Below are 13,653 nucleotides of genomic sequence, written 5' to 3'. Positions count from 1 at the left end.
AGGGACCTAGTCCTGATAGGGAAAAGCACATCATGGGGTGAGGAGGGGAGGATGGCTTCTTCCTGCATTTTCCCTTTTTTTTCAAGGCTTGCCACCACTAGGGAGGAGCACATGATGATGGGGGGAGGGAAATATAGCTTCCTACAGCAAGGGCTACTGGGAAGTGTAAACCTTGCTCCTCTGAGAGGAACTGTGATCTGGGTCCTCCTGGGTCCTCCCCCCACCCCGGTCTTACTGTTGTGAGCCTTGCAGATTCTCCCATTCTGCAAGTATTCCTTGTTCATTTCTTCCGTTGGTGACATTTTTACCCCATTTATATACAACTGTTGCCTAAACAACTGTGAACATTGTTGGCAATTTTCCTTTCAGATATCAATAGCAGGGTTGACAGCATCATATTCTCAGATGGGGCAGTTGCCAGGGTCCAGAACTTCTAGTAGGACCCAAGACTGTTGAGCCCCCCTCACTCACTTAATTGCTAATGCTCCATGTTATTATGGACCATGTTATTATAGACCAGGCTGCAGGCAGTGGTGAGTAGGCTTGGTCAATATCCTAGAAATTTGGTAAAATTCAGATTTATTCGGGCATGGAATTATCTGTATGCCCAAATAAGACAAATAGCATATTCGGATACACAAAAAAATTGGGTCCGTCTGATTTTTTTTTTGTATTTTTGGTGTTTTTTCATGTTTGTGCCTGCAGGGGGCGCATTTTTAAAGTTAGCAGCAACAAAATTATGGACCCACAAAGGCGGTGCCCCATCCCCCATTGTTTCCAATGGGAGCTAACAGGAGATGGGGCTACCCCTTTGAGGGTCCATAACATTGGACTTCACAAAACTCGGGTGATATCATCAGGACAATGGAGCTGGTGGTGGATAAGGTAGGGGAGATCTGAGATTGCAAATGCCTTAACAGTCCAGGTGCTCGGGAGCAACAGCCGCAGAAGGCCATTGCTTTCACATCCTGCATGTGAGCTCCCAAAGGCACCTGGTGTGCCACTGCGAGTAGCAGAGAGCTGGACTAGATGGACTCTGGTCTGGTCCAGCTGGCTTGTTCTTATGTTCTTATGGGAGATGGTCCCTGTTTCAAAACCCGGAACTGCCTGTGATCATTCATATGGTTAGGGGATGGGGTAGTGCACTCACACACATTGCTTTATATGGGCATTAAATCACCTTTAAAGGGCTGTAGACTCAGTGTTAACTTCAGCCTTGCCACATTTGGAGAAGAAAAGGAGTGGTGTTATACCCCCCCTTTCTATCCAGTAAAATGGAATCAAAACAGCTTACAAGTGCCTTCCCCTCTCCTCCCCCAACATTGCAAGGTAGGTGAGACTGGTAGAATTCGAAGAGAATTGCTACTGGCACAATGTCACCCAGCAGGTTTCCTGTGGAGGAGCAGGGAAACAAGTCCAATTCACCAAATAAGAGCCCACCACTCAAGTGGAGGAGTGGAGAATCAAACCCAGTTCTCCAGATTAGAGTCCACAAAAATTAGCCACCACATCATGCTGGCCAAAGCAGCATATTGTGCCATTTGACGTTCTATGTTATCTCAAATACGCTAAGCACCTCAGTAGCAACCTTCCCTCCTCTGCGCAATTCTTTATTTTGGAACATCTGTCATACTTAATTAAAATATAAAGTTTGCCTTCCTGGTGAAAAGTGGTTTTTCACTTTATACGTCTAGCAGTCAAAACCTGAAAAAGAACAGCCCATTTATTTCAATATTGTTGCCCCGTCTGTTCAGAAGGGGCATACATTATGACCCATTACCGGTTAATTGGAATCTATAACTCAAACACTTGCTTGCTGCTTTGAAACTGAGAAATCATTGCATTTGATTGTGCTGCTGCCTTCGACGACTCAGTCCCTTTTTTTCAGGGAATAAGTCACATTCATAATGTAAATACCATTTTTGCCAATTCAACAACAGCGATGAGCCAAATAGAGCACCAGCAACAATAAAACTGAGCAATGCAGTAAGAATAGAAATCAGAGGCTTGCTAAACATACAATTCAAAATGACAGAGCAAGAAAGGCTACATCTGTGTAGCAGTTAAAGTTGTTGGTGGAAAGGGTCATCAAGTCAAAGCCAACTTATGGTGTCCCCATACAGTTTGCAAGCAAGAGACAAATAGAGGTGGCTTACCATTGCCTGCCTCTTCCTAGCAACCTTGGACTTCTTTGGTGGTCTCCCATCCAAATACTAACCAGGGTTGACCCTACTTAGCTTCTGGGATTTGTTGAGATTGGGCTAGCCTGGTCCATCTAGGTCAGGGAAAAAAACAAACAAAGATATCCAAATACCCATCAGATTTGCTCATGCATTAGGCATTACAGAGTTGGCACATACAATGACCTGGAACATAAAAGTGGATGGATGTGAGTTGTTCAAGATTCCCATGACTGGAATGTAGTAGTGGATGAATATGAGTTTGTTCAAGAAAAATTGAAAGAGGTGAAGAGGAGAAGCAACACTGTATGTAAGGAGAGGGCTTGCTTGTCAGGAAACACAGATAGGTGACAGTCCAGTTGAAAGTATCTGGGCAAGGATAAGGGAAGGAAGGGCAGAAAGGAAGGGCTCTGGTCAGAGACTGCTACAGACATATTGACCAGAATGAGGAGGGGCTGCCCTACTTGAGAAGCTTGACAAGGTACCCAAACTACATGATCTGGTAGTTGTGGGTTACTTCAGTTTCCCTGATATGCCATAGGAGACAAACTCTGTAAAGCGTTCACAGTCATTCATGTTCTTGACCTTGAACTTCCCTCATCAAATGGTGGAAAAAAGCTATGGCCGTTTCCGCACGAAGGCGGAAACGGCTGGGTCGGCGTTTCCGACGCCCTTGACCAGCGACACTGGAGACCGTCCACCACGGGACCCGGTCCTGGGAATTAACCGGGCAGCCGGACCTTCGGCCACAAAACGCCGGCGCCCGGCCGACCCGGCATGTCCCGGGCCTCGGTGGCGTCGCGAGGCCTGGGGACACGCCCCCCTGGCCCTGCGTGCCTGCTCAAGAGGCACAGGGCAGGGGGGCGTGTCCCCAACTCGGCGACGCAGCCGGCGGCCAGGACAGAACCAAGGTGCCGGGTGGGGGAGGCGCAGTGAAGCTGCTGCCGTTCGCTCGGCAGCGGCTTCACGGCAGCGTTTCCCCAAAAAGAGCGCTGGGAAGCGCTCTGGGGAAACGCCGGCTTCAGGCCGGGCGGGCGGCGCAGCTGCGTTGCAGCTGCGCCCCCCGTGCGAATGGCAGCCTGGAGATGGCATTTTTACCGTCTCCAGGCCACCATTTAATGCCCGTGCGGAAACGGCCTATGAGAGACTCAGCCCAACAAAACTTAATATTAGCTCACAGGTAGGTGGAGTCATTGTGGTGGTATGGACCTTAGGGGGAAGTGACCATGTCATCCTAGAATTCCTTTTGCTGTGGGGGACCAAGGAAGTTTGTAGTCAAATGTGTCTGTCAGATTAGTAGGGCAGACTTTAATAAACTCAGAGGTATTATTATAGTCATTCCATGGGCAAGATTCTAAAAGGGAAAGTAACACATGAAGGGTGAGCTCTCCTTAAAAAAGAGCTCTTTCAGGCTCAAACTCAAGCCATTGCCATCCCAACAAGAAGAAAACATGGTAAGGGATCCAAGGGATCCAAGAGCAGCAGTGGCGTAGTGGCTAAGAGCAGGTGCACTCTGATCTGGAGGAACCGGGTTTGATTCCCAGCTCTGCCGCCTGAGCTGTGAAGGCTATCTGGGGAATTCAGATTAGCCTATGCACTCCCACTTACGCCAGCTGGGTGACCTTGGGCTAGTCACAATTCTTCGGAGCTCTCTCAGCCCCACCCACCTCACAGGGTGTTTGTTGTGAGGGGGGAAGGGCAAGGCGATTGTAAGCCCCTTTGAGTCTCCTACAGGAGAGAAAGGGGGGATATAAATCCAAACTCCTCCTCCTCCTCCTCCTCCTCCTCCTCTTCTTCTTCTTCTTCTTCTTCTTCTTCTTCTTCTTCTTCTTCTTCTTCTTCTTCTTCTTCAATAAATCACTGGACACAATTTTTTTCTATCACTTCAGACCACCTGAATCTATCTCCATGTGTATGACTGTAATTCAACTTGTTGTCTAATAAAAACACAGTCATCACAAGTCATCATGACATCAAAAATTGTGGAAAATACTAGAGACCGTAGTACTCTGTGAATGGAAGCTTGAAGTACAAGGAAAGTCTGTTTGCTGGGAATCTGTGCACAATTCTGGGTTCTCATCACCTTTCATAAGGCAACTGACATTTATATATGTAAAATGTTTATTGGAAAGGGGGAGCCAATTTAATGAGTGGTATCATTATTAGAATGATATTGCAATTGTATTTTCAAGCTGAAGTCTTCAGTCTGGTTTAATCTCCAGTTTGTTTCTTTAAGCAAGGAGTCTGCATTGGAAGACTCTGGCGGACCAGAGAAGTTGGATTCGGCTGGTTCTGTATCATGCAATTGTCCATTGCTTAACTGAATTTAAAGACATTCTCCACTGCAAGTTTCTGTTCTCTGTATTTAGTTACACAAATTTTGTGTTGCCCTGTACACTGGAGGGTTTTGACATAAAGACACTTAAGCACTCATGTCATCAAGCAAGTTTAATGCCTAACTTAGGTCCCTTCTGCACAGCAGCAGAAGGGGTCGGGTTGGCGTAGATGACGCCGACCCGACCCCTCTGGGACCGTTTGCATGAACAGTCCCAGAACCTCCCGGGACGACAACGCAGAGCTGCGCCGTCGTCAGGGCGACCTACCTGTCTTGCGGCCCTCCGGCACGTCGCCGAGGCCAGGGGACACGCCCCCCTGCCCTGCCGCGACCGCTCCGGCTCAGTCGCGGGGCAGAGGAAGCGTGTCCCCAGGCCTGCAACGACGTGCCGGAGGGGCCGCGGGATCAGGTAATGGTCGCCCTGACTATGGGGGGGGGAGAAGGCGCCGTGGAGCTGCTGCCCGTTAGCACGGCAGGGGCTCCAAGCCCGCCCGTTTTGCAAAAACCATGGAGCCAAAGCCCGAGGTTGGAAGCCGGTGGCCCGCGCCGCTTCGAGGCGGAGCTTGGCGGCGTGGCTACAAAAGCCCAGCTGCTAAGCCCTGCCTGTGCGAACGGCTCCCTGGGGACGGCGTTTTTGCCGTCCCCAGGCCACCGTATTTCGCCCGTGCGGAAGGGACCTTAGCCCCATAGAACTGACACAGGCCATCTTCCTTGCCTTTTCCAGTTTGGTTATTGTTCCTTCAATACTGATGCAACTTTAGCTTCTTTTATAGTATTTCTTTTGCTTTCAACATATCCTGTATTTCTTTACATTTTGCCTTTTCACCAGTTGTCCTATCTTTGTCCTACTGTTCTAGCTCTTTGCTTTCCTGCTTCTCCTCTTATAGATCATTCTTTTGGAGTGCCTTTTGATAATGTTTCTTCTCCATCTGAGGGCTCAGTTGTTAGGCTTCACATTTACTTTGGAGCTCTATCCACTTGATTCTCTAATTGTTTCTTTGGCATTGATCATCACACTTATCCCGGTAATGTTTGATTGTGCATTTCTGTCTTCACTCAGTCATTGTTTTCTGATCTTGTTTGTCTGCTGCTTCTTCACTGTCTATTAATTATTGGAAACTTCAGTTAGCTCAGCAGAAGTTCTTAATTACTGCTCATATCCCACACACTTATCCTTCAGTTTCATTATTTTTCATTTTCTACGGCTGGTGTTCCCATGTCTTCTTTCCCCCCCCCCCCAGCTAACAGACCAGAAAAGGTGTTTGGTTCCTTCCTTTTTCTTCTCATATCTCTTCAGGTCTTTGCAGCTTTTGAACCTTTCCACAATTGCACCTTATTTTCCACTGATGATGAAGAAGAAGAGTTTGGATTTATATCCCCCCTTTCTCTCTTGTAGGAGACTCAAAGGGGCTTACAATCTCCTTGCCCTTCCCCCCTCACAACAAACACCCTGTGAGGTGGGTGGGGCTGAGAGAGCTGCGAAAAGCTGTGACTAGCCCAAGGTTACCCAGCTAGCATGTGTGGGAGTGCACAGGCTAATCTGAATTCCCCAGATAAGCCTCCACAGCTCAGGCGGCAGAGCAGGGAATCAAACCCGGTTCCTCCAGATCAGAGTGCACCTGCTCTTAACCTCCTACGCCACTGCTGCTTCCCTCATTCTTCATTTCGCCATATGATTTTATTCTGTATTGTATATTATCCTTTCCAAAATTCCACCTGATGTTCCACGGACACTGCTTGTTCTTCTGTTCAGTATATCATTTTATAACATCTTACATATTATCATTTACTTTGCTTTTATCTTTTTTTTGGAGGAAAAGATCCTCCATTAATGGTAGCCGTCTTCTTTTAATGAAAGGTTATTGTCTTAGTGCCGTGGTTCTCAACCCTGGGGGTCGGGACCCTTTTGGGGGTCGAACGACCCTTTCACAGAGGTCGCCTAAGTCTCTCTGCATCATTGTTCTCCATCTGTAAAATGGATAAATGTTAGGGTTGGGGAGTCACCACAACATGAGGAACTGTATTAAAGGGTCGCGGCATTAGGAAGGTTGAGAACCCACTGTCTTAGTGGAACAGAACCACGACATTTAACTAGGAATGATTTCACATTTGTCTCCTTGCTCTTCCCATCCCTAAACCCCCATTTTGATTTTCTGTTTTCCCTCATATGCACCATTTTCTGTTTTTCTTCAACTAAAATCATTTCCACAAAATCAATAAATGTACATACCTAAGATGAGTAAAATAAGATTGATAAGCGACATACATAGAATGCATAAATATTGCATAAGTTGTGTGTCAAATGAAACACAGACATGCACAATGCAAATGAACCAACAAACTCAAAACGAATATCCTGAACCGTGTGAATATAAAAGGAAATATTACAAGGGAATTTGGCTCCTCTCCCAATCTATCTCAGAAGCTGTTTATTTGAAGCTGGTTCACAGACATGGACTAACAGAGTGAATTCTTAACTTCAGAATGAGTCCTTTGATGCCATTTCAATAGCCTTTGTCAGTTTATAAAGTTCCACGTTGACTGAACAGGGGAAGAGAGCAGAAGGACCATCTTCAAGTGTGGTGCTGAGGGAAACAACACAGTTTCCAACAAGCCACCGGACAACAACTAATTTTTAACTTTCACTCTGGGAAGAGCATTTAGTGCATTGCAATGCACTTTGTGGACATAATTAGAAGGAAAATTAGCTGGAAGATGCTCAGGGGCTCAGGTGTTATGGCAATCTCTAGACGAACCTGCAGAGAAATAAACAAGATGAGGACGGAATCGAGCCAAGAAGGAATGAAATTATTTCGCAAGTGTCAAGATGCCGGGAATAAAAATGGCTCCTGCCAGAATTCTGGAAAGGAATATGCATATACAGGAAAGAACTGAATTCAAAGATGGAACATAGATTGCGGCTTTTCTCTGCAGCTATTGGGGCTGCTGATCAGATAAGTGGCTTTTTAATTTAAAGTTACTCTCATAGTGGCTCATCTCTTCAGCGGTGGGAATTGCTGCCAAGAAGGTAAAAGGAGAGCTCTAGCTAAGTGAACGTTTTTATTCCCTATACATTTTTCTCTTCTGTGTTGGACAGATCCTGTGAACTGCTGCAGAATAAGGGTCTCTCAGAAAAAGGGAAGGAATATCTCCATGTCTGCAGGATAAATAGACAGACAATTTGTGGTCAGGTGGTTAACTGAAGGATGACCCAACCCCATACATGGAAGAGGCATTTTTATACCAACTGATGAAAAGCAGTGCAGAACATATGAACATAAGAAACATGGCACATAAACATGGAACTTAAGAACATGGCACATAAATAAAATTATAAGTAGGGGTGTGTGTTAAGTGCTGTCAAGTTGCTTTTGACTTATGGTCACCCTACAAATCAGTGTCCTCCAAAACATCCTGTAGTTCACACCCTGGCTCAGGTTTTGAAAACTGAAGGTTGTGGCTTCCTTTATCAAGTCAATCCATCTCATGTTGGGTCTTCCTTTTTTCCTGCTGCCTTCAACTTTTCCTAGCGTTATTGTCTTTTCCAGTGTTGTCTTGTGACCAGAGTAACAACAGCCTCAGTTAACTGTTTTTAGCTTCTAGGGACAGTTTAGGATTAATTTGATCTAGAATCCATTTTTTGGTGGTCCACATAATCCATAATACCCTCTTCCAACCCCAAATTTCAAAAGAATCTTCCTGTAGCTTTCTTCATTGTCCTGCTTTCACACTCATAAGTAGCAACAGCTAATATTATGATATGAAGTAACTTGAACTTCATTGCCATTGACACAACTTTATACTTTTCTAGTTCCTTCATGGCTGTCCTTCTCAGTCTCAATTTCTTTCTGATTTCTTGGTTGTATTCCTTCTTTTGATTGATGATGGAACCAAGGAATAGAAAACCTTGATCAGTTTCAGTTTCCTCAATTATCCGCCTTAAAGTTGAATAATTCTCCAGTAGTACTTTTGTCTTCTTGATGTTCAGTTGTAGTCCTGCTTTGCCAACTTTCTCCTTGAGCTTTCAGCAGTAATCATTTCAAGCCAATAATGTAGTATCATTTGCTTATCTCAAACGAATCCAGCTTTCCGTATGATATGTTTTTGTACAGATTGAAGAGATAGGGAGATAAAATACATCCCATTCTGTTTTTCAATGTTTTGTCCTAATAGTAGCCTCTAATCTATAATACAGGTTGTGCATCAAAACCGTCAAGTACTGTGGAACTTCCATTTCCTTTAAAACCTGCCATAGCTTTTCATGATCAAAGCAGTTGAAAGTTTTGCTGCAATCTCTGAAACACAAGCTGATTTTCTTCTGGAATTCTTTTGTATGGTCTAGTAACCAACACAAATTTGCAATATGATCCCGAGTGCATCTTCATTTTCTGAATCCAGCTTGAACATCAGGCATTTCTTGTTCCATTTATGGTGACAGTCTTTGTTGTAAGATTTTGAGCATCATTTTAGTTGAGTGAGAAATCAATGTGATGGTCCCATAGTTACTGCAATCTTTGACATCTTTTTTGGGAACTGGAATGTGAATTGACTGTTTCAGCCTGTGGGTCATTATTTCCCTTTCTATATTTGTTAGCATATTCTCGTCAAGATTTTGACAGATACAGTTTCTGTGGCTTGGAATAACTTTGTTTCTCCCAATTGCTCTCAGTCCAGCTTTCACTTCAGTTTCGAAAACTGTAGGTTCTTCTTCAAAAGATTCTTCTTGGAAGGAATCTGTCATTCTTTCATCTCCTCTGTTTATATCTTCAGTGTATTGTCTCCACCTTTCCTTTATTTTGTCCTGTTCAGTTAATGCATTTCCATGTTGATCTTTCAGCATACCTAACCATGCTTTAAATTTCCCTTTGATTTCCTGAATCTTGTGGAACATATCTCTTGTGATTACTTTTTTGTTTTTCTCTTCTATTTCTTTACACTGGTTATTGTAATAATTCTCTTTGTCTCTACGTGCAAGTCACTGGAATGCTGCATTTAGGCTTTTGATACTGTTTCTGTCACCGTATACTTTTCCTTCTTGCCTGGTCTTTTAGCAATTTGAAGAGCTTCCTCAGTCGTCCATCAAGGCTTTTCATTTCTTTTGGCTATGGGAATAGTCCTTTTGTATTTTCCCCTGATAATATCTCTAATTTCAACACATAGTTCTTCTGGTTTACATTCACTTGAATTTAGTAATGCAAATCTGTTCTTTACATGGCCTTTACACTCTTCACGAATGTTGCTTAGATTGTATTTTGGCACTATGAATGTTCAAGTGCTTTTCTTCAGCTTTATTCTAATTTTCAATGCTAACTATTCCTGGTCCATATCATAGCACCAAGTAGGGAGGTAGGGTCATCAAACTCCACGTGGGGCCTGAAGATCTCTCAGAATTATAACTAGTAGCACTAGTAAAATTTTATAATATTTATAGACAAGAAAGAAAAAAGCAAAGGAGGAGACAAACAAGATTTAACATTGTAAAATATATATCAAAATGCAATCTTTCATGAATAAAACATTTTTCAACCACTCCAAGTAGATGCTTTTTTAATAGACTCTTTGGCTCAAATTTCCCTTGCTGCCAGTGCAAAGAGAACCAGTATCAGACACCAAGTATATCAGTTTATCAGAATCTGAGGCAAGATCTCCTAGGATTATCTTAATAATTTTAAAGTGAACAATCTAAAACATAATGATGGAAATTTTCAACAACTGGATTTCTGCATATACAAAGACATTGAGATAATGGAATTTGGAAATATCGTGAAGTAAGAATAGCCAATGCCATTATTTGGGACCTCATGGATTATAAACGCCAACCTGAGGTCATGTGAGTAGATGTTTACCAAATACAATATTTTAGAATAGCTTCTTTTTGTTCTTCTTGTTCTTGTTCTTCTTGTTCTTGTTCTAGTTGTTCTTGTTCTTCTTGTCCTTGTTCTTTTTCTTCTTGTTCTTCTTGTTCTTCTTGTTCTTCTTGTGCTTGTTCTTGTTGTTGTTGTTGTTGTCATCGTCGTCGTCGTCGTTCTTCTTCTTCTTCTTCTTCTTCTTCTTCTTCTTCTTCTTCTTCTTCTTCTTCTTCTTCTTCTTCTTCTTCTTCTTCTTGTTGACTGGGGAAATTTTAACTGGGGAATTATGGCACTGTCAGTCATTGCATCCTCATGGTGAACTCAGTCCCATAAGTCAGCACCATTTCCCACGTCTTTCATCAAGTCATCTGGGATGGTATAGCGAGAGGAACAGAACCGATAAAATTGGAGTACTGACTTCATTAAAGTTTTAAAGCACTGGTGGCTAAAAGAATCTGAATTTGAAGTTTTATTTTTCTTCCCATTTTTTTTTTTGTGGTATAGTTAGATATGCATGTGCACTAAATGAAGGGAGACCAAGCTCTGCTCTCAGCAGGGTCATAGGGAACCCTTTAGGAAGTGGTAAAATTCATCTCTTATATGAGTGTTGAAGAGATTTTCAACTAATGAGTGATTATTCTTTCCAACTCCAAATTTCTATGCCATAGAATACGCAGGGGATAAACTTGCTTATGAAAAGTTTGATGGTTGGATCTATAAGAAACACACCCTTTGTATAATAGAACCTCATAATGGCTCCAATGGTCTTCAAGACCATAGCTTTTATAGTTGTCAGATCGATGCTCCAGGTTACAATTTCACTGAAGGTAATATCTAGGTATTTGAATGAGCTGCATTATTCAGTGTACGTACCATGAATGCTCCACGAAACTTTTGTTTTGGTTTAATTTATGATTAGCACTTCTTCCATAAAGTCTGCACCCAGATTGTACAGCAGATTTTTAAAGCCAATTCTTGTCTAGGAGATTTACACCCCAATCCTACTGCGGGGTGTGTGTGTGTGTCATGTTTTGGAGGCGTCATGGGCCTGTGCCAATGTATTTGTCTTCTCTGATGGGGCATAACAGGCACCCCTGACAGCAAAGGGCAAAGGCATCAATGACCAGCTACCCATCAGCTCCATGGCAGAAAAACCAAGAAGTGCAGGTAATTGTGGAGCTGTGCTGGCACCCAGTTGAATGCTGGGTGGGCTGGGGCATACCTGTGAGTGGAGCCTGAGTTTGCAGGCAGTTGCGCCACAGTCCTTTGTGGTGGCATAAGTACATTAAGACCTGTGAAGGGCCTTCTGGTGGTGGGGTCTGCACAGCAAGAAAACCCTCTGGAGGAGGTGGGGTGATACTGAAGCAGCACCACCCCAGCTGCCTCAGGCCAAGGATTGAGCTGTAAGACCATGTCATTCACATAGAGCAGAACAGAGTTTTTTTTGCTGGTCAATAGAGAGGGATACAAATTCTGAACCATCCAACCTGTGCACTATATACCGTTTGAACAGCAGAGGAGCTAGAACACACCTCTGCTTAAACAGTCCGAAGTGCCCACATAAATTTTGGCTGAGGAGATATAGGAGATATTTGTCCTAGTTGGTTTTGGTTAACTTAGGCTGGAGCCTATTCATATCAGTTGAATCGAAGTTTGAGTCCAAGTTGGCAACACTCTTGCAGGTCCATTGATACCAGAGGATGCCAAACGATAGAGGGTTTGACAGTGGTCCACCCGAGAATGTCCCCTTTTGAAACCAACTTGAAGTGGGTGAATGATACATTTATCTGCTGCCCTGTCTTCAAGTTTGAATACTGTATATACTCGCAGATAAGTTGAGTTTTTGAGCACATTTTTTTGTGCTGAAAAAACCCTCCTCGACTTATACACAAGCCACTGGCAGCCGCTGCCACCTGTCGCCCCCCTCACTCACTCAGCCATCTTTTTATTTCCCCGCAGGCTCTACAGGCTCGGTTTCAGGGAAGCTGCCACTCCGGGCAGCCTGTCTCTATCTTTCTTAAAAGGGCAATGCTCCAAAGATTGCTTACACACGAGTATATACGGTAGGAATTTTAACTGATCTCCAGCTGCAGAAGTGAACTCCTGCATGATAGCCCATAGAAGTTCCTCCCCTCCCAAAACTCCTCCAAGAGCATCCCAACTCTTAGGCCCCTTCCGCACACGCAAAACAATGCGTTTTCAAACCACTTTCACAACTGTTTGCAAGTGGATTTTGCCATTCCGCACAGCTTCAAAGAGCATTGAAAGCAGTTTGAAAGTGCATTATTCTGCATGTGTGGAATGAGCCATTGTTAACAATCCTAAGAGGGGAGCAAGGAATTAGGTGAAGGTTTTCAAAGTCAGGAACTGCAATGTGAAACAATAGGCATCAAGTAAGGAACAGAATGTGTTCACTGCATATATGTGTTATTTTGCCACAAAATCTAAATCTGTGAATTCTCTCACCAAGTTTCTCTGCAGGTCTGCCAGTTGCTGAGGGGTGGGGGTGCGTAAACGGAGACCAAGCTGGGAAAACATTCTCTACTTTCTCTGCACTTCTGTTTGCATGCTAGAGCGTACAGACAGAGAATTTCCCTCTATCCCTTGCATGGCATACAGGTTGGTTGATACTGCCAATTTAACCTATCACTTCCATTTGCTTGTGGATCTGGGCAAAGCCTTTCTTTGTGTGACAGGCATGTGCACAATCCCAAACAATGCAGTAACTTGTGCAAACAGGATCTGCACCTGCACAGAATCAGAAAACCCTCTCCTAGCCACTGACAGAGATCTTTCTTAAGCAAGCCTTTATTGGCATAGACAACAGTACAACAATAGTAAAAAAAAACTGATTAAAAAAACATATACAGTACAGAAAATAAATGTTAAGTGGAGGGAAATCTACTGGCATTTAGTAATTTCCAGGAGAAAGTCTGACAGAGATCAATGATTGGTAGAAAAGGTAACTACTGAGCACAGAGTGGCCAGTTGGGATACTTTCGATGCAGAAGTCCCAGTTCGGCTCATATCTTCTGTCCCTTTCCTTTTTCTACTTCAACCGTTCCCTCTGATGAAGGGTGCTTTGACTTTGAAAACTTACAACCCCCAAATCTAATCATAAAGTTAGTTAGATTTGAGACCAGGCCAACCAGATCTCCGAGGCATGCCTTTCTGAGAAGAAGAAGAGCTTGGATTTATATCCCCCCCTTCTCTCCTGCAGGAGACTCAAAGGGGCTTACAAACTCCTTTCCCTCCCCCCTCACAACAAACACCCTGTGAGGTAGGTGGG

This window comes from Sphaerodactylus townsendi, linkage group LG05 (genome assembly GCF_021028975.2).
Source record: "Sphaerodactylus townsendi isolate TG3544 linkage group LG05, MPM_Stown_v2.3, whole genome shotgun sequence".
NCBI lineage: Eukaryota > Metazoa > Chordata > Lepidosauria > Squamata > Sphaerodactylidae > Sphaerodactylus > Sphaerodactylus townsendi.
The sequence above is the reverse complement of the archived record's forward strand: the minus strand, read 5'-3'. Positions refer to the sequence as shown.